The sequence below is a fragment of the Bos indicus x Bos taurus genome, chromosome 12, assembly GCF_003369695.1.
Source record: "Bos indicus x Bos taurus breed Angus x Brahman F1 hybrid chromosome 12, Bos_hybrid_MaternalHap_v2.0, whole genome shotgun sequence".
NCBI classification, from domain to species: Eukaryota; Metazoa; Chordata; class Mammalia; order Artiodactyla; family Bovidae; genus Bos; species Bos indicus x Bos taurus.
In genome coordinates this window covers 81,235,823-81,258,620 of record NC_040087.1, presented here as the reverse complement: position 1 = coordinate 81,258,620, position 22,798 = coordinate 81,235,823, and positions in this window count along the sequence as shown.

The window sequence follows — 22,798 nt, the reverse complement described above, 5'->3', positions numbered from 1 at the left end:
CAGAAGACTGAATCAGAACGTCAACATTTTTGAAATGGATTCTCAAATTTTCAGATATTCATATTCAAATGCGAGGAAAGTGATCATGTATCACAGAGCACTGTGGTTCTTGGCAATCCAAATTGCCCCGATGGGCCTAAACCAAGTGGGCCTAGTGATTTTAACTCTTCAAGTTTCTCCCCAAGCATAGAAATACCACTCCTGAGCTTTTGCAATTTTTCAGCCAAATCATAAAGCAAAATATAAAATCTTTTTCTGGATTGTTTATTTGGATAATTCATTTTGGATTATCCTGGAATGCATCTTCATTCTCTCCATTAATACAAACCATTCATATGAGCCTTGATATAACTGATTGATATTTCTCCCGGCAATCTTGATTCCAGCTTGTGTTTCTTCCAGTCCAGCGTTTCTCATGATGTACTCTGCATATAAGTTAAATAAGCAGGGTGACAATATACAGCCTTGACGAACTCCTTTTCCTATTTGGAACCAGTCTGTTGTTCCATGTCCAGTTCTAACTGTTGCTTCCTGACCTGCACACAGATTTCTCAAGAGGCAGGTCAGGTAGTCTGGTATTCCCAAAGAGGAGAGTGAAAAAGTTGGCTTAAAGCTCAACATCAGAAAACTAAGATCATGGCATCTGGTCCCATCACTTCATGGGAAATAGATGGGGAAACAGTGGAAACAGTGTCAGACTTTATTTTTCTGGGCTCCAAAATCACTACAGATGGTGACTGCAGCCATGAAATTAAAAGACGCTTACTCCTTGGAAGGAAAATTATGACCAACCTAGATAGCATATTGAAAAGCAGAGACATTACTTTGCCAACAAAGGTCTGTCTAATCAAGGCTATGGTTTTTCCAGTGGTCATGTATGGATGTGAGAGTTGGACTGTGAAGAAGGCTGAGCGCCGAAGAATTGATGCTTTTGAACTGTGGTGTTGGAGAAGACTCTTGAGAGTCCCTTGGACTGCAAGGAGATCCAACCAGTCCATTCTGAAGGAGATCAGCCCTGGGATTTCTTTGGAGGGAATGATGCTGAAGCTGAAATTCCAGTACTTTGGCCACCTCATGCGAAGAGTTGACTCATTGGAAAAGACTCTGATGCTGGGAGGCATTGGGGGCAGGAGGAGAAGGGGACGACAGAGGATGAGACGGCTGGATGACATCACTGACTCGACGGACGTGAGTCTGAGTGAACTCCAGGAGTTGGTGATGGACAGGGAGGCCTGGGGTGCTGCGATTCATGGGGTCGAAAAGAGTCGGACACGACTGAGTGACTGAACTGAACTGAATAACTGATTAATTTCAATAAGTGAGACAGTGCTGCTTGATCTGTTGAGTATGACCCCATCTTTTTAGTTTTTCAGTCAATGAAGAGAATTCACATAGTACTGCATGTGGGGAAAACAATTGTCTGATTAATCGGAAAAGACTACATAATCATTTGATTGTAGCTCAGGTTTAATGCTAAGTCTCAGCTGTGTTAATACAACTGATACTGACAAGCAGCTGGAATGATAATTGGTCTGAAAATCTTTCTCCTAACCCCCTTCCTAATGACAGGTTGGCAAGAGGTGGTAACATTATCACACTTAACTTTTCCACAAGTGATAATACACCAGGGCAATCAACTGGTATTAACCATCAAAGTCTCCTGGCTTTAAAATGTAAACTCTTTTGTATTTGAAACAACTCTTACCTATGAACAAATAAAATTAAAATGATATTTTAAAAATGCCAATGTTTAGAGCCATGAAAATTTAATTTTCTGATCATTTTGTAATGTATAGAAATATTGAATTACTATTGTATACCTGGAATTAAGTTGTGGGGCAATTACACTTCAATTACTTAAAAAAATAATAGAGGAAATACATCAAGATGCTGATGGTAGTTATCTCTTGGGGTTGGATATTTTAGGTGATTATTATTTTTTTCTCTTTCTTTATACTTTTCTGTATTTCTAGTTGTCTGTAATGAACATGTAAAGTTAGAAAGAAACCAGTGTGTGCCTGCTCAGTCACTTCAGTTGTGTCCCACTCTTTGCAGTCCTGGCTCCCACAAGGCTCCTCTGCCCAAGGGATTCTCCAGGCAAGAATACTGGAGTGGGTTGCCATGCCCTCCTCCAGGGGATCTTCTGACCCAGGGATCGAACCTGGGTCTCCAGCATTGCTGACATGAAGGAGTGTGAAGTGTGAGAAGGTGAGAAGACAAGGATGAGTTTGCCTTCTTCCGTTTCCTTTTGCTTCTCTTCTGGCCCTCTCTTCCCTCTGTGAGGGCAAATGCAGTTAATGAGGCAGTGATTTTTTTTCCTGTCTCTTCCTGGGTTGTAAATGAGCACCACTAAAGCAGGGGTTGGAGGAACCCACTGGTCCTGGAGTAATCTGAAATCCAGGGAGTGACCAGGAGTCCAGGGAGTGATCTAGAGTCCAGGGAGTGATGTGGAGTGCAGTTTTTGAGTTTGCCGGTGACAGGATGGAATTAGAGGAAGGGAAACAGGGATCTCCAGGGAGAGGAGTCAGTCTCTTCACTTGTAACCAGGAGGGAATAAGACCCAGGTTCAAGCCCTGGGTTGGGAAGATCCCCTGGAGAAGGAAATGGCAACCCACTCCAGTATTCTTGCCTGGGAAATCCCATGGACAGAGGAGACTGGTGGGTATGTCCATGGGGTCACAAAGAGTTGAACATGACTGAGCTCACACGCTGTATTTAATTAGTCTGTAGAGTGTTATACTTTTTCCTAGAGAATGTCAAACCCATGCAAAAGCTACGTATCTTATCTGATGTAGATTTAAAATGATGAATCTATAATATAGCAGCCTAAAATGTGTTTTGAGATTGTTTAAAATTCTGAAATAATGTCTGATTCAGCTGAAAAAGTCATTGCATTTGTCATGGCTGTGAAAATTAAGAAATGAATATTTTAAGCTAGAAAATTGGTCAAATATTCTATCGTGGTCCTGTCCAATAGAATCATGAGCCACAATGACAAGCCATAAATGTAATTTAAATGTTGTTGGTAGCCACATAAAAAATATATATATTGATGAAATTAATTTGAATAAATTTCATGCAAACCAATGCATCCAAAGTACAATTTCAGCATATAATCAATACAGAACTATTACTGACATAGTTTGCATTGTTTGTTCATACTAATTCACCATACTCTTACACGCGTTTTCCACGTACTGTGCATCGTGGTTTGGACCAGCCCCACTTGCCGTGTTGATTAACTACTTGTGGTCAGTGGCTGCTGTGTCAGGTCACATCGGCCCTTAGGTTTTTTTGTAACTCTGCAGAAACATGACTAAACATTAATCAAAACATGTCTGTCACCCACTTGAATCTAGCAGAGGACACTTCTTCCAGGCCATCATTTTTCAGAGATGATTCTGTTAGCCAGGTAGCTCTGTTGTTTCTCAGTTGCTAAGTCATGTCCGACTCTCTTTGACCCCATGACTGTAGTGCCCCAGGCTTCCCTGTCCTTCACCATCTCCCAGAGTTTGCTCAAACTCTAGTCTGTTGAGTCGGTGATGCCATCCAATCATCTCATCCTCTGTCATCCCCTTCTTCTCCTGCCCTCAACCTTTCCCAGCACCAGGGTCTTTTCCATTGAGTCAACTCTTGGAGTTAGGTGACCAAAGTATTGGAGCTTCAGCTTCAGCATTAATCCTTTCAATGAATATTCAGGGTTGATGTCCTTTAGGATTGACTATGTAGCTCTATTTGTGTATGAACGTGACTTAAAAGAAATACTGGTGTTTGCACATGGCCCTATCAGTGTTAATATTATTGTCTCCTCTATCCAGCTATGGTTAAAATTGCTCCAAGATTTGAGCCTGCGTCTTCCCTGGTGACACCCGAGGAGGCTCCCGGGAGCTCCCGGCTGCGGCAGATCAGATGACAGGGCGCTCAGGCGCGCTTCTGCTGGATGTGTCCAGGTGCAAGTCCCAATTTGTGCCGTTTGGCACCTGTGCAGACAAGCAGCGAGCTTCTGGCTAAACCAAACCACACCCTATGGTCCCAGCTCAATTTTATTGCCCAAGATCTGCTTTCCTACTTAGCTATCTTTATGTTCATAGTTTTTTCAATACAAGACAAAGTTAATTATCATACTAAGTGAAGTAAGCCTGACAAAGACAAAATACGTTAAAAATATCACTTACATGTGGAACCTGAAAAAAAGGTACACACGAACTTATTTACAAAGCAGAAGTAGATGCACAGGCATAGAAAACAAACTTAGGGTTACCAAAGGGGAAGTCGGGGGAGGGATAAATTAGGAGGATGAAATTAACACGCACACTGTGTGTGATGTGCTTAGCTGCTCAGTCATGTATTATATCATTGTGTGTGCTTAGTCACTCAGTCATGTCTCATTCTTTGCGACCCCATGGACTATAGCCTCTAGGCTCCTCTGTCCATGGGAATTCTCCAGGCAAGAATACTGGAGTGGGTTGCCATGCCCTCCTCCAGGAGATCTTCCCAACCCAGGGATTGAACCCAGGTCTCCTGAGTTGCAGGCAGATTCTTTACCATCTGAGCCAACAGGAAAGCCCAACATACACACTACTTTGTGTAAAATAAATAACCAACAAGGACCTACTGTATAGCACGGGGAACTATACTTAATATTTTGTAATAACCTATGAGAGGAAAGAATCTGAAAAACATTATTATTATTTATTAGATATGTTGTGTTACTTTCAGGCATAATGCAAAGTGTCCAACTCTTTTCAACCCCATGGACTGTAGTCCATCAGGCTCCTTTGTCCATGGGATTTTCCAGGCAAAAATACTGGGGTGAGTTGCCATTTCCTTCTTCAGGAAATCTTCCTGACCCAGGGATCCAACATGGTTTCCTGCATTGCAAGCAAATTCTTTACTATCTGAGCCACCAGGGAAGCCCTAGTATTGTTAGGTATGTGAATCAACTATACTTCAAAAATTAGTAAGAAATGAAATAAACATGAGAAAAAGAAAGAGAGGAGAGAAAAGAAAAAAGCAATTGCAAAATGTTGGTCTTGTTTTCTTGCTGAGAAAACCAGATACCAGTGATCTAATTTACCTGTTTATTCACAAATAGCTAATTAATTGCCCATCATGGGATTTTTTTTGTCATTTTGTTTTCCTTTCAAAATCATATCCATGATGCGTATGCAGATGCTTTTTACATGTTTAAAAAATAAATAATGGGGCTTTTATATATTCTATTATGCAGACTTTGAAAACCCATTTTGTTCTTGATAGCGGTTTGGAAGGTTTGTATGGGCTGACAGCCAAGCCCAGACCTGGCTTTCTGGGAAAGCAAAGGAGTGATGAAAAAGGCCCCTTGCAGTTCCCTCCGTCTGCCGTTCTTCGACTCAGAGATAGACCTTTCTCGATATGATGACTTCCTAATATCTGAAGTGTGAGTGGCTTTACAAGACGTAAAGAGAAACTATCCAGCTGCAAGTTATTACTGTCAGGTCAACTAAATAGATTCCAAGGACCATCATCATGTTTATACGTATCATGGATCATTGGAGATGAAAAACAATGTCTTTGTGGTCTCAGCTCCCTCCTCCCCCACTTTCACAGAAAGAGCTGTAGAGACCCGTGAATAATTGTTGGAATACGTTTCAACAGCAGCCTCTCCACACGGGCAAGCGATTCCACTTAAATTGGTTAATATCCTATTGTTAATGGTCTGCCTTTTCTATAGAAAGGCATTAAGGAAAAGGGTTGGATCACTACATAAATAACATGACATGGTCTTGGCTTTGTCCTGTGAAGTTCCTGCCAAAGACGATTGGAGTCTTCGTGTTTGTTCAATAGGTTTAAAAAAAAAAGCTTTTGCTTGTCACAAACGTGTCTCATTTATTTACCGAGATCCCTTTCCTTCTGTTTCTCTGTATCCTGTTCTAAAAATACAAGCATATGGACGCTGACAGCCCTGATTTCTGCCCCGTCAGGATTCTGTTTATGCCACTTGTCTCCTTTAAAGAAAATTACCTACCTTCAGCCTGACATCTCTTGAGACTACTTTTACAATCAAAATACAGTGTGTAGATGGCCAAGTGATTAAACAGATAGGCCAGGATAATAGCTGCAGTCTTGAGAACTTCACGGATTTTTCCGGTGCCTCAGGAGCAGGGTTTGCAGGCCCTACAACTTTGAAAACAAATCCAAACACGGGCGAAGAAGAATTCAAAAGAAATGTGTAGCCCAGATTCCAAATCGCTTTCAAAAATTTTAACTCACTAGTTTTCCAGACTGAATGGCTTCCTGAATAAACACGTCTTGTCATCGTGAGGAAAAGTCTTTGAGATGGTGTGGTTTTGTCTGTGCCTGACACTGGTTTTATCGTTGTTCTAGTAACTTTATAATTTCAGAGTCCTCTTGCCTGAAGGTTACTGTCAGAACTCTGAATCCCTCTTGAGATGGCTGATTTTTTTTTCTTTTTAGGTCCAACAACAACCCAGGGAAATTGTCCTTAACACCGCTTATTGATAATTTCAACAATTTTTCCATTTCCACTTTGGCCCAAGTCCCTATTCTTGTTCCATTTGCTTCCCCATCTCGCAAACTTGCTCATATTTCCATTTAAGTCCTTATTATAGATCTTTTAATTCCTTCCATTGGCTGAGTTAGAGCCAAGTGGGAAGGCAAAACCCCAAACAGAACTAATGGAGTTTCAAGACTGTATACAGGTGTCATGGTTTTAAGCCTAAGATGCTCCCAGCTAGACCAGACTGCAATGCTCTGCTGTTCAGCTGGCTGGTGAGTCCCTTCGTGAAGAAACTCCAGGTGCCACCTTGGAAAGTCTCTGAGCCGCTACGTGGAGCCCCAGGTGCTACCGAGGAGGGAAGGGACACTGACAGATGGGCTAAGGGGCTTGGTTCTGCTTGTATCTGTGTCACCTTGGACACGACGTTTTAATTATCCATGCCACTGTCCAACAAAATGATTACATTTCCCCTCCCTCCCTTCCAGAATTCTTGACAGGATCAAATGAGCAAGTGATTTTGAGAATGCTGTGTAGACAGAGGTTATTACAATAAGGATGCTCACTCTGTGGACATGAGTTTGGATATGTGTTTTGAAACTGATAGTTTCCTAGTGTTCTTAGTACCACCTTTGGCTCTTCCCTTCCAGAAACTTCTATGGCTGTCCTCTTGCTCAAATGATACAGGCCATGAGTCAGTCCTTTTTGTAAACCTTTGTGCAGGATAAATAGAAGCTTGGGGTGGAGGCAGAGTTGGGCACCAAGCTTCATCCATGGCACTCTGAGGGATTCAGAGACTGGTTCTTGCTCTTTCAAAGCACCAGACTGGTGTTCAAAATATGGCATGTAATAAAAATAAATAAAATGAATACAGCATGTACTGAAAACAATTCATTGTATAGTATGTGTACACGTTACTATTTTATATGCAGTTATCACTTGTTTCACATTAGTAGACTTTCATTAGTAATAAGGACTCAGATTTTGGAAATCTAAGGTGTGACGTATAATATTCAGGATTGTACTTTTTGGGAAATTAGGATTTCATACTTATGGCTATTCTTGTTTCAAATCATTTGTGTTTAATAGGTTCTAGATTTGAATGATAGAATCAACCATTTGAGCTCTGAAATTAATTATAGTCTATTAATCCCAGGGACGGGGGAGCCTGGTGGGCTGCCGTCTATGGTGTCGCACAGAGTTGGACACGACTGAAGCGACTTAGCAGCACCAGCAGCAGCAATTTAATTAATAGAAAATTAATTTTTCTATTTATATTAGATGTGGTGAACCCTTTTTTTCTCTTAGATCAAATGGAATATCTATTTATTTTTAAAAAATCTGTCCTTTAACCAACACTTACTATGAGTCTGTTCACTGCCTAGCCCTTTGCTAAGTGTTGAGAATAAAATAATATGAAAGGCCCACTCTCAACATTTCAACATTTTAAAGTCTAGAAAGTAAAAAAAAAAAAGAAAAGAAAAAAAATCGGTGATATGTAATTATGTTACCGGTTGCATAAAAGAGTTATTAATAAATGTTACAAGAGCCTTGAAGAAACAGTGTTCTTTCTGCCATGAATGGAAGATGATGAGCTTTGAAAGAGGAGGGAACTCTGGGGCAACCCCAAGAGAAAAGTCAGAGTTCGCCCTTGGTGGAAGAGAGAGAGGTGAGGATGGAGGGAATGATTTTGAAGCAATGGAATGACAGACTGGTAGGCTTTTGTTGTTGCTGCAGTAGGTAGAAAGTATTGAAAGGGGAGAAAAAACTCGAAGAAAAAAAAAGGGCTTCCCTGGTGGCTCAGAGGTTAAAGCGTCTGCCTGCTATGAGGGAGACCTGGGTTCAATCCCTGGGTCGGGAAGATCCCCTGGAGAAGGAAATGGCAACCCAGTCCAGTATTCTTGCCTGGAGAATCTCATGGACGGAGGAGCCTGGTGGGCTGCAGTCCACAGGTCGCAAAGAGTCGGACATGATTGAATGACTTCACTTTCACTTTTCACTTTGTACAGGAGTTATGGCTCAGCAGTAAAGAATCCACCTGCAGTGCAGGAGACAGAGTTTCATTCCCTGGTTCCGGAAGATCCCCTGGAGAAGGAAATGGCAACTCACTCCAGTATTCTTGCCTGGGAAATCCCATGGACAGCAGAGCTTGGCAGGCTACAGGCCATGGGTTTACAAAGAGTCAGACACCACTGAGTGACTAAAGAACAACAAACAACAATTAGGAAAGTTTGAGTGAATCGCATGAGGTCAGATATGAGAGTGGCAGGTACATAAAGTGTAGGTCCTAATTCCAGACACTTTAGAAGCTGGATTTACGGAGCAGGTGATAAACAGGATTTGTCTGCAGGGTATAAGGTGGAGAGGATAAATGTGTATGATGGTGAAGCAAAAGGAAGTGTATAGGGGTGTTGATAGGTGAATAATAAAGCTGTCATCTGAAAGATGGAGTACAGGACAAAAATCAATTTCGGAAGAAGACAAGGAGTTTTCTAAGGTTGTTATTGTTGTTGCTGTTCAGTTGCTAAGTTGTGTCCAACTCTTTGCAACATCATGGACTGCAGCACACCAGCCTTCCCTGTCCTTCACTATCTTCCAGAGTTTGCTCAAGTTCATCTCCATTGAGTCGGTGAAGTGAAGTGAAGCGAAGTCACTCAGTCATATCTGACTCTTTGCAACCCCATGGACTGTAGCCCGCCAGGCTCCTCCATCCAGGGAATTTTCCAGGCAAGAATACTGGAGTGGGTTGCCATTTCCTTCTCCATGAATCGGTGATGCTATCTAACCATCTCATCCTCTGCCACTCCTTTCTTCTTTTGCATTCAATCCCTCCCTGCATCATGGTATTTTATAGCGAGTTGGTTCTTCCCATTAGGTGGCCAAAGTATTCGAGCTTCAACTTCAACATCAGTCCTTCTAGTGAGTATTCAAGGTTGAGTTCCTTTAGGATTGACTGGTTTGATCTGTTTGCAGTCTCAAGAGTCTTTTCCAACACCACAGTTTCTATGATCCTGCTACTCAAAGAGTGGACCTTGACCCAGTATCATCAGGGTTAGGGTAAGGAACGCAGTATCTTGGGTCCTACCGCAGACCTACTGAATCAGAATCTGTTTGACAAGGTCTCTAAAGGAATCCCATGTTCACTGAAGTGTGGTCCAGGAGCATCCTTTATAAGAGGGCTGAGGTTCAGATATCTGCCTATTTGTCAAACAGTGGCTGTAATATATATATGGCTTCCTTGGTGGCCCAGATGGTAAAGAATTACCTGCAATGCAGGAGACCCAGGTTCAATCCTTGGGTTGGGAATATATATATAAAACTTATATATATATATATATATAAATATATATATATATATATCTTACAAGTAACAGAATATGAGGCCTTATTGTTATTGTCCCAGGAATTAAAAATATCAAAATGTAATTTTTTAATAAAATTAACTGCAAAATTCAGGCAAAATGGGAGCCTAGCCTAGATCTGGACACGAACGAATTGATAAACTTTATTTTTGAAAGGAGATGCCTGAATTAACCAGCCAATATGTATTATCTGGCCTTCTCAATCATATGTAAATTTTAGGTGCTCATAGAGTACATACAAAGGAATAAGGCTGTGCCATGTTTTCTAAATACAGAGGGTTTCATTTTGCAGGACTGTGTTGAAAGCACTTAATTTCTGAGCTCTGAGTTTGGCTTGAAGAAACTGCACTTCAGAAGCATTGTTTAGAACCATGACTTTTACACCGGGAGTCAGAGAGGCGGCAGGGCAGTTTCCTGATTTTTGTTTTTGGAGTATTGCGTCTTTTCAGTCTTTAGTTACCGTAACGCGCAAGGTAAAGTAATGACAAAGTCACAAAAGATGCTTTAAATTAGCAATTGTCCTTCATCTATTTGGCAAATTTTGATTTTATCAAATCTTCCCCCCCGACCTGGTTCTATCCAATTGCATTAGCACAGCCAACCCTGGAACTGAATCCCTTTATTAAACTAAACCAGGCAAAGCCAATCATGGCCAGTCATATGCCAACTGGTTACAATAGCTGATTCTAATGATGAAATATAACCCAGTGTTAAAGTCAGACCCAAAACAAACAAACAAATTCCTCCAGATTGAGTGCCACATGGGCTCACTTGAGACACTGCATATTCAGGATATTTATCTAATGGATGGAATCAGATTGAGTACGAGCGTTACTTTCTAGAACCATGGAACTTCTATTCTTTGAAAATAATTGTGAAATATGCTCCCATATCTTTAGAGTCTCCTGGATTCCTGAACTTGGCTCTTGACAGTAGTTAATTATATTTATTGTGCCGACGTGATGTTTGGAAATCCACTTGGTCTTGATGCTTGTGGGTTTGATCCAGGCAAAAGTCTACCACCACGGGAACCACATTAGCCTGGCTCTGAACCCCCATATTTTACAGAGTAATTCAGCACTCTCTGCTCTCCCTAAAAAGCATTCATGATAATAATCTATTTCTTAAATACATAACATTTGAAAGCACTTTCCTGTCTCTCTAGATTAACAAAAATGGAAAACATTCCATTCTGAAAATACATGATGTAGGCTAGGGATTGACTTTCAGTCTAGGCAGTCATTTTACTGCAAAAATAAACATACCATCACTTAAATTTAAAAGCATATATATATATATAATACTTTCATAATATGTTATGAATGTATATTTTACATATTGTAAGATTTTTTTTCCTGAAATTTTTGGGGAACATTAAAGGCTATGATGCCAGTCACACTCATTCATTCACAGGTAACACTCATTTATAAATGAATATACATCTTGGAGATTCTGCTCAAGGATGTTACTGGTTCCAAGTACTTAGCCTACTTTGTCACGCTGTGAGGCTAAAATGGATATGTTTTGAAATGTGGATTAAAATACAGTTTGCCTGACCCAACCCTATGTCACTGGAGTCCTAACTGCTCCCTGTGGGGACATCAAGGGCTGACAGAAAGCATAGGAAGATGAGCTGTTCAAATTCATGTTTACAGAATTGGAAGTCATGTAACTTCTTCTTTCTCAATAGACAGCTCTTAGTAACCTGATCCCCTTAGCCTGGCTTCAGGAGGATTTCTGTGCAAAGTGAAGGCATCTTACAAGGTTGTCTTGTCCTGACCCACTGAGAGCGCTGGGCATTGAGGTATGGCTCTGTAATAGAGCAGTCTCATGAAGAATTTAAAAAATTCACAAAACCCACCTGGATAGGATGAGGCCATCATCCTTTTTACTTGCCTAGTCATATGTATGAATGTGGTGCCCTCTTTGCTTCCTACTCAGTTTGAAATGCCTTCCAATTAACACCCGAATACAAAGCATGCCCCGTAAGAGTAGAATCAAGGATTTAGACTTGTAAACCATATAGCAAGTTTTGAAAGTACCAGACACCATATCCTATCACTTTTGTGGTGAACATGTATATACAACTATATGTATCTAGAAATAATAGCACATCAAGATGGTTAACAACCAAAATAGAATTCATTAATATTTTTCATACACTCTAAAAATCTTTTAATCTTCAGTTTAAATCTCTCTCTTGATCCCAGACTCATTAGTCTAGACACTTCCTTGAAATGTATTCTCGAGTGTCTTATAAGCATACTGGGTTCAACATGTCCAACCTAACTCCCCCCAAACCTGCTTACATCCGCCCTCCTGTTCTTAGTATCAGGCATTATAATCCATCTTGGTGCTCAGGCCAGAAACCTAGGAGTTATCTTTGAAGCCTCTGCATCCGTCATCCACACATCTGATGCCCAATCTAATGCCAAGTCCTGCGGCCACCTCCTCCAAGATATGTGTGTCAAGTCCATCAGATTCTCCATGGCCACCACCTCTGTGGCCCTTTTCCCTGGACCTCTACCATGGGCTTTCCCTCCAAAGCCACACTTCAAACCAAATTAGTCCCTCCACAGCATCTAGAGGTTGTTTTAAAATGTGAACTGTGTCATGTTGCTCCTTCATATGAGGGCTCTCACTTGGAATAAAATCCTAAGTGCTCACCATGGGCTGCAAGGCAGCAGTCAACACCTCCCTCACCAGCATCAGCTGAGATATCTCCAACCTGCTCACCAACTTCTCCCATGGTAGGTTGTGGGTTGAACTGTGCCCACTCCTGGAACCTGTAAATGTGACCTTATTTAAAAATAGGGACATTGTGGATGTCCAGTTAAGATGAGGTCACTGATGGACTTCCCTGGTGGTCCAGTGGTTAAGACTCTGCACTTCCACTGCAGAGGGTGTGGGTTCGAACCCTGGTCAGGGAACTAAGATATTGCGTGGTGCACAAGAAATTAAAAAAAAAAAAAAAGGGATGAGGTTTTTCGTGTGGGGTTCGTGGAATATGACTGATGTTCTTATGAGAGGGGAGGCAGGTCATGTGAAGACACAGACCTAAGGGGAGAACCCTACGTGATGACAAGAGCAAAGACGGCTCCAATGCAGCTGCACAACAGGGGAACTGCGGATGGAAAGGCAGCCCTGGACGCCAGCAGGGGGAAGAGAATGCTCCACCCAGAGTCGCAGGGGGCGTGGCCTTGGCGATGCCTGGATTTCCGACTTCCGGCCTTCAAAATGGTGAGAAGATGCATTCTTGTTGTTCCAAGCCCCCAGGTCAGTGCTACTTGAATCAATCAGCCTTGAGAAACAGATTCACTTCCTTTCTGTTTTCCAGACACATGAGGTCCTTTCCTATCACAGCTTCCACACGCCTGGTTCCCACTCTCAGATTCTTTCCCACTCTTGCTTTCCAAACTTGAATCCAGTCTTTTGGGTCTTGGGTGAAATGCTTCTTCTTAAAAGATGCCCTCTGAGCCTGCTCAACATGGACTTCTCGCATTTATCTTTCCTGGCTCTGTCTAGGGGAGACCCAAGGTTGATGGGGATCCTTAAGAAACCAGCTCTGTGCTGCCTCCCCCAGACCTCACCTCTGACCACATCCTCACAGGACTCTGTTCAACATTGAGCTCGGGCTCCAACACCACTTACTTACAGAGAATTTTCTGGACTGCCCCAATCCATGCACTCCCAGGCTCTATCACGTCACCTTGTTTTATTCTTTATACCCTCTAAACTATGCTCATTTGATTTTTATCAGTCACCTCCACACAGGTATGTAAGAGACTTAACTGTGTTTACAATTTAACTGTTCCCCGCTCTCTAGGATAGAGACAGGCAGCAGTAAGTAGTTCAATAAATTACTATTCAAGGGGTGGCTGAATGAGTAAATGTACTGATTATGTCTTTCCAGATTTCTTTTAAGTCTTACATATGATGGGTAGTGTTTTTTTTTTTTTTTAAATCACTGGAAATGAATCATCAAAGTATTTTCCTTTTCTTAAAAGAACTTTAGTGAACAGTGTTAGTCACTCAGTCATGTCCAACTATTTGTGACCCCACAGACCATAGCCCACAAGGCTCCTCTGTCCATGGAGTTCTCCAGGCAAGAATACTGGAGTGGGTTGCCATTGCCTCCCCCATCAAAAGTGAACAAGCCATCTTTAAAAATGAGTTGTTTCCACAATGAGTTACTGCTGCTGCTAAGTCACTCCAGTCATGTCCGACTCTGTGTGACCCCATAGACGGCAGCCCACCTGGCTCCCCCATCCCTGGGATTCTCCAGGCAAGAACACTGGAGTGGGTTGCCATTGCCTTCTCCGCCAAAACGAGTTACTGTAACACAATAGTGAAATCGCTCAGTTGTGTCTGACTCTTTGCGACCTCCTGGACTGTAGCCCACCAGGCTTCTCTGTCTGTGGGATTCCCCAGGCAAGAATACTGGAGTGGGTTGCCATTTCCTTCTTCAGGGGATCTTCCCGACCGAGGGATCGAACCCAGGTCTCCCAAATTGCAGGCAGATGCTTTACTGTCTGAGCCACCAGAGAGACACAATACCCAGCAGAAAATGATAAATCAAGACATTGGTGTTCTGATGCTACACTCTAAAAGGGAAGCACCTTCTTTTGTCAATCAAGGTTTCCCACACCTTTGATGAATGATAGCTTTCTGGAGTGACTGGGATAATTACCCGCACCTTCAGGGCCTCACTAAGTTTGCTTAGGTAAGTGCTTCCTGGTTTTGCTTTTTGCCAGAAAGAGCAGTAAGAGAAGGCATCTCCTGCTAATTATGGATTTCACTCATTTTAGTACAATCTGAAAATCTCTGAACGTTTTTACAAATGGGATTCCTGAATGTTTCTAAACTTTGAAGAATTCAGTTTAGCTCAAATAGTAGGAAAAATATGAAGTCAAGGGTCTCCTTAACTAAATTGTCGCATGCATCAAACATGCTTGTCACATAGTAATACTGAGGTTTTGTGTGTGTGTTTGTGTGTGTGTGTGAATCTCCATAGGTTAGCACACCAGCACCGAAGGAATAAAAAATGGTAAACAAGAGGAAACAAACTGAGAGCAGCATTTTTATACTCGGCTTGTCATACAACGTCAATGAGCCTGTTATACACAGGACTTTACTTTTTGCTCAAATGTGTTATGGGATATTTGGCAGTTGTATTTGGAGAAAAACACTAAAATTCCACAAATATTCAGAAGTATTAAGAGAAAGATTTTATATATATGCACAATATATATCCACACTATATATTTATATATATATATATATATATATATATATCAAATTGCCAACATCCGCTGGATCATCAAAAAAGCAAGAGAGTTCCAGAAAAACATCTATTTCTGCTTCATTGACTATGCCAAAGCCTTTGACTGTGTGGATCACAATAAATTGTGGAAAATTCTGAAAGAGATGGGAATACCAGACCACCTGACCTGCCTCTTGAGAAACCTATATGCAGGTCAGGAAGCAACAGTTAGAACTGGACATGGAACAACAGACTGGTTCCAAATAGGAAAAGGAGTACGTCAAGGCTGTATATTGTCACCCTGCTTATTTAACTTATATGCAGAATACCTCATGAGAAATGCTGGGCTGGAAGAAGCACAAGCTGGAATCAAGATTGCCGGGAGAAATATCAATAACCTAAGCTATGCAGATGACAACACCTTTATGGCAGAAAGTGAAGAGGAACTAAAAAGCCTCTTGATGGAAGTGAAAGAGGAGAGTGAAAAAGTTGACTTAAAGCTCAACATACAGAAAACTAAGATCATGGCATCTGGTCCCATCACTTCATGAGAAATAGATGGGGAAACACTGGAAACAGTGTCAGACTTTATTTGTTTGGGCTCCAAAATCACTGCAGATGGTGACTGCAGCCATGAAATTAAACAACACTTACTCCTTGGAAGAAAAGTTATGACCAACCTAGATAGCATATTGAAAAGCAGAGACATTACTTTGCCAACAAAGTTCTGTCTAGTCAAGGCTATGGTTTTTCCAGTGGTCATGTATCGATGTGAGAGTTGGACTGGGAAGAAAGCTGAGTGCCGAAGAATTGATGCTTTAGAACCGTGGTGTTGGAGAAGACTCTTGAGAATCCCTTGGACTGCAAGGAGATCCAACCAGTCCATTCTAAAGGAGATCAGCCCTGGGATTTCTTTGGAAGGAATGATGCTAAAGCTGAGACTCCAGTACTTTGGCCACCTCATGCGAAGAGTTGACTCAGAAGGGGACGACAGAGGATGAGATGGCTGGATGGCATCACTGACTCGATGGATGTGAGTCTGGGTGAACTCTGGGAGTTGGTGATGGACAGGGAGGCCTGGCGAGCTGCAATTCACGGGATTGCACAGAGTCAGACACGACTGAGTGACTGAATTGAACTGAACTGAAAGCATTTATAATGATTGTCTTAATACTTCTGAACATATATATAATACATACACACTATATATATTCATATACACACATATATTGTGTGTATATATAATGTACATGCTGTACTGGTCTGTGCTAAGTCACTTTCAGTCCATCACCAACTCCCGGAGTTCACTCAAATTCATGTCAATCGAGTCGGTGATGCCATCCAGCCATCTCATCCTCTGTCGTCCCCTTTTACTCCTGCCCCCAATCCCTCCCAGCATCAGAGTCTTTTCCAGTGAGTCAGCTCTTCGCATGAGGTGGCCAAAGTAAGTCACTTTAGTCATGTCCAACTCTTTGCGACACTGTAGACTGTAGCCCGCCAGGCTCCTCCGTCCATGGGATTCTCCAGGCCAGAATACTGGAGTGGGTTGCCATGCCCTTCTCCAGGGGATCTTTTCGATATATTCGCTATATTTGCTCCTCCAGTCTGTCCTAGCTAAAAGACTAAATGCCCGCAGAGTGGAGCCTAACAGTTTTTGCCTTAGACTCTGGTCAGTTGAAGTCTAAGCATCCTATTTGTGAGCCCAGGTTTTCCTTGTTGCGTGAACACCTCCCCATTCTGGGTGGATGCAAATGGGCTTCGCAGATGGGACTGAAAAAGAGCAAAGGTTGCTCGGCCAAGCTGTGTGTTTTTTCCATGTAAAGACCAAGAAACGGTGAATGGAACGTGGAGTGTTTCAAGTCCAGCATTTCTTGCTGGTCATGGCCATTCCTGGGAGAGGCATTTTCTGTGGCTACTGTAACGAGCTGTGGGATTTCCAGGGTGCAGGTCGTCACTACTTCCCCGTCCCCCTCCAGAAGGTGACTTGGACAGAGAATGCTTCTCTGGGCTGGCTGAGTTCAAGGGTGATCGTGTTGGGCGAGTGCATCTCAGAACACTTCCAGGCCATTTTTGTTGGGGGACCAGAATTTCTTAAGAAAGAGGGGACCTTTGTTTTGTGTCTTAATTCAGAGGACTGGTAACTCCCCACACGTGAAATACAGCTTCCAGGACCTCTGAGAAAGCATCTCGGGGTGGTGCGCTTTTCTCTGCAGCTTCCTGTGGTCCAAGGGCCTGGGGGAAACTTCAAAAAAAAAAAGCAGGAGAAAACAGTGCATCCATGGATAAAATCCAGGAAGGACACACCATTATCAGGTGCCCTAGGGCCGAACAGGATCCAGCCTTCCGCCACGTGTTTTTAAGTCTCCCCCTCCTTGCCCCACCAGCCCCCACCCCCAACCTCACTGTATTTTTTTCTTGTGAAATTGGAACAAGAAAAAAATAGACTGAAGAGAAGAGAAAGCATGAAGGTTGTGTCTCCAAGGCTGTCACTCTCTCAGGTACTTTCTTTTCCACATCTTTCTTCCTTTGAAGTTTTAAGACCAGGTTTGTACACTGCCTTCCTAAGTCTATCATCCTAAGAAGCATCATCGATAATCTATAACCTTTTATTCTTAGCGCAATTGTTCACAAGGATGGTATTTTTCAGACACATTTAATGCTCTTATTATTATTATTTTTTGGAGTCCTAGAAGAAAATAAGCTTTGATTGATGTCACTAGTTCAGATAGCTCTAAATCAAATTCATGATAATTTTGCCATTCGAAGATGAAGTGATTTGGACAAAACTTTGGCCAATAGATTTCTAGGCAGAGTTTGTCTAAGAAAATTCCTGCGTCCAAGTAACACAGCAGAGCTGGTCCCAGAATGTCGCGTACAATAAGTCTAGGGTCTTCTGTTCTGAAGATAATACTAACAGACCTTGCGAGGAATTGGGGTACATTGTGTGCTTTTGTGGAAATAACACTTTTTGAGTAGTTCCTCTTGTTCCTGGCTTGGCTGGGGAAATTTTTAACGAATTCCACAGATGAATTATCGCTGTCTAGTAGTACTCCAGTGTAGTACTCATGGAGTTGTTGGGAATATTAATATTACAAAAGACTTGGCCACAATAGAAATCTACATCCTTATAATAATAGTAATTTTTAAAAATTGGATAATTATTCCACTTCTGATCCCAAGTCTACAAGTCCACTCTCTTTTCCCAGCTGAGGAAAACTACCCTTTTTGTGCTCTGGGGCTTCTAAAGTACAGGGTGACCTAGCTCCTCTGCAGCAGCACCTCCAAAAGGGGGCCGGTGTGTAATGAGAGCCCATTCCTGTGTCCTCAGACACAAGCATCGCTCCTCCTAGGCTTCTGCTTCCCTGCTGCTGGTGGTGTATGTGCTCAGTTGTGTCCAACTCTTTTTTGACTCCATGGATTCTAGCCCACCAGGCTCCTCCATCCATGGGATTCTCCAGGCAAGAATGCTGGAGTAGGTTGCCATGCCGCACGCCAGCGGATCTTCCTGACCCAGGGATCGGACTGGGGTCTTCTGCTTTGCAGGCAGATTCTTTACCCTCTGAGCCATCAGTTCATTTCTGTGGCTCAGTTGTTTCCAACTCTGAGCCATCAGGGAAATGGCTATGAAGACCACAGGGTGGCTTTGCTAGGTCCCTTCAATCGTGTCCCACTCTTCACCCCCTCCATCTCTTGCATCTCCTGCATTGGCAGGTGGCTTCTTTACCACTGGCGCCACCTGAGAAGCCCTTCTGGAGTGTTCTCTTAACACACATTTCATCAAACAGAAAACAGAAACAGGAACCTCTATATCCATCACAGAAATATGAGGTCTTCAGAGATGGTAGTAAATTCTCATTTGCTAGAAGTCTAAGTGACATTTTCTTTCAAACGATGTGAAAACTTTTTTCCTCCTTGCAGAATTACATTTGTCACACATGTAAACTCTATTCTTAGTCCCTAGTGTGATCCATTCATTATTTTTGAGACCCGAAGTCTTATAGTAAGTGTTGGGAAACCACATCACAGACAGTTTGTGAGCACTGCGTTTTGCATGTGGATCTTTGATTTGTCTGACAGCTGTGGAGCAACCCACAGCCAGACGAGGCTCCAGGAGCCCGAATGTGTGGGGAGAAGGGAAATGTGCAAGGGTGGGGGTTATGGGGGTTAGCTTCCATACACTTTTTTCTCCTGGTTTTCTCCCTTTCTGCTAAACTAATACACCTTAACTGTGGAAGAAGCACAATCCACCCAGCAGATGCTCTTCTGGGGGGAGAGGACATACCTCAGTCCCCATTCTGCTGTTTCTCGTCACTGTCGTCTTTGGCAAGTCCCCAGACCTCTCTGGGTCTCAGCCACATCCTTGCCAGAGTCTAGAGGTTTTGAGCCGGAGAACGCCTAATGTGTATTTTAACGCATCTGCAAAGTAATGCGGGAGGATCAGACATGCTTCCAGAGAATGAGATCACCTTTCGGATTGTTTTGGATGTTGTTTGGCCACTTCAGATGTACGCATGGTGTAGTTGCTAGGTTGAAGCTCCAATACTTTGGCCACCTGATGAGAAGAGCTGACTCTTTGGAAAAGACCCTGATGCTGAGAAAGATTGAGGGCAGGAGGGGAAGGGGATGACAGAGGATGAGATGGTTGTATGGCATCACCGACTCAATGGACATGAGTTTCAACAAACTCCAGGAGACAGAGAAGGACAGGGAAGCCCTGCATGCTGTAGCCAAGGAGCCTCAAAGAGTCAGATACAACTTAGTAACGGAACAACAAGTTGCTAGGTTACCATCTCACTAGTAACATTGTAGCAAATTTAATGTGGAGAGAGGAGGAATGAGATGAAGGCTGCTGAGCCCCTACTAAGGGCCACCTCTTTCCTGGCTCATTAGACAGCTGGGACAATTTAGAGAAGTAGATGCCCCTAGCACTATGTTTTCCTTTTTTTTTTAAATTGGGTTTCCCTGATGGGTCACTGGTAAAGAATCCAGCTGCCAATGTAGGAGATAGAATTGGAGACAGAAATGCTAGCATTCTTGTGAAATATCATCTCCCAGAGCTTGCTCAAACTCATGTCCATTGAGTCAGTGATGCCATCCAATCATCTCATCCTCCGTGGTCCCCTTCTTCTCCTGTCTTCAATCTTTCCCAGCATCAGGATCTTTTCTAATGAGTCAGCTCTTCGCATCAGGTGACCAAAGTACTGGAGCTTCACTTCAGCATCAGTCCTTCCAATGAATATTCAGGACTGATTTCCTTCAGGACTGACTGGTTTGATCTGCTACAGTCCAAGGGATTGTCAAGAGTCTTCTCCAACACCACAGTTCAAAAGCATCAGTTTTTCTGTGCTCAGCCTTCTCAGCACACGTTAGTGAGAGGTTAGTCTGGAATCAGAAATTCGCCCCAATAAATCTCCGTAACAGAGGTAACTCAACTGGAAAGAAGATATGACTCAGAAAAATATCTTGACATCTATTGCTATGTAGATTGCGTTCGCGAGAATTTTGATTGTCCTCAGAGACCAATCAAGGCCCTGCCCAGGGGCCTATGAAGTTCCCTGAATTCTGACAATTTTTTCTGCAGTATAAAGATATTAAACTCTGGGAGATAGTGAAGGACTTGGAATCCTGGCATGTTGCAGTCCATGGACTTGCAAAGAGTCAGACACAACTGAGTGACTGAACAACACCAACATAAAAATATTGAGGTAAGAAGTCTTGAGTGGCTTGTCTTCCTCATAGCAGGATGTGAGTTTAATTACTTCTGGTTAATCCAATAACAGCACCATGTAAAATCAGTAGCATTTTAAAAATTAACAAATTAACTATGCATGACACCATGTTTTTAACTATGAACAATCCCATTGTAATTCAAAGGATCTCAGATAATTGGATTTAATAGAATCTGGTGAATATTCAGTCGCTTTCTAATTCATTGTATTTGGTAGCAATTTTGTGGGCAATTATACATGTATTGTGGTTTTGGGTGCTTGAAAAATCCAAGTATGATTTTGGTATGAGAGCAGAATTAACATAAAATAATTAAATGACTTGAATGAATATGCAAATAGATGGTCAGTCATTGAATAGGAAAGAAATCAATGGAAGAAAAGCAAAACAGGAAGATGAGAAGGATGGCCAGATGGTTAAGGAAGGGAGAAAGGAGAATTAAGGAGGTTAGGCTAGAAGGTAACCAGTTCGGTGAATCCTCTGAGACCATTTCTTCACAGTGTGATGTGTCAAAAAAGTGAGACTATTTTTAAATTCTGAGTTGAAATACGTTGGAAGCCTCTCTCTTTTCCTTCATTCGTGGCAGTTTCCAAATGAGGCTGTTTACTTGTTTTGTTTTGTTTTTTTGCATCTCCTCCATTCACTGATTCACTGGCCGCTAGTGTTCAGGTTTCTTTAGTCTGAAAAGGACATCCTGCCACTTGCCAAAAAGGAAAACCATCAGGAGAGACCAAGGGAGAGACACCAGTTTTGGTGAGAAACTGATGAGCTCAGAGAAGATGACTCGTCCTTAACTAGTTTAAAAATAATAAATAAAGATGCAACATCCCAGCATCAACACCAGCTTGGGGAACACAGATTTTAGATCGCAGTTTGAAAACCACTCACATAGAAGAATCTGCTCTAAGTGGGCTTGTGCGTCCTGTGCTCTTAAACTCGTCTAGCCCATTTGCTCCTTGTACTCAGCTCTTCTCTCACCTGATAAGTATTCCTTTTTTTAAAGACACATTTCCCAGGTTTCAGTTAGAGCATCCCACTGGACAAATTTTCCTAGATCTTCTTTAAACCTGCATTATTTTCACTTTATTTTTTATATTAAACTATATATATTTAATTTATTAAATTTATTTAATATAAACATATATTTATATATAAATTAAAATATAAAAATTTATATTTCACTAATATTTTTCTTCAGTTTGGTTTGCACTTTAAAGTGCACGTATTTTATAAAGAACTGCTATAAATGAAAAATCAGAAGCATGCTTCATTAATAGGAGAAAATCTTAAGCGTTAGGGCAATGCAAGTGATATTATTAAATTTTAAAATAGGAGCAATAAGCAAGGGAACACAGGGAATAGGCAGTCTAATTCATTTTCAATAAGGTATATTTCTGGGGAATTTGCTGGCTTGGAGACTGGCAGGGGGGCTGTGGAAAGAGAGTAATAGACAAGGAAGGGTCTGGGAAAGAGCCATTTAGGTGGAAAAAAGTCTGTATCTCCTTGGAACTTTGAATAGTTGAAGGGGCTTTACCACCAGCTGTCCATACTAAACCGGCTGCCCAGAATTTTTCTAGTACTACATGACAGCCAGTCAAGAAATAAAAAGCTATTTAAAAGGAGGAATATGAGAAAACCTCACATAGTTGAAACAGCAAAACCAGGACCAAAAAATTATTACCACCAAAGCTTGTTTCTGAAAAAGTTCTAAAGTTTTATTCCTGGGGATTTTACTCAAAAATTTGTCAAAAAAATGAAAGAATAGTTCACTGCTTTTAACTAAAGTGAACAGCATTTTCTGCCTGGTTGCTACAATTGTTTATTGTTCAGTTGCTAAGCTGTGTCTGACTCTGTGACCCCACGGACTGCAGCACGCCAGGCTTCCCTGTCCTTCACTATCTCCTGGAGTCTGCTCAAACTCACGCCCATTGAGTTGGTGATGCCATCCAA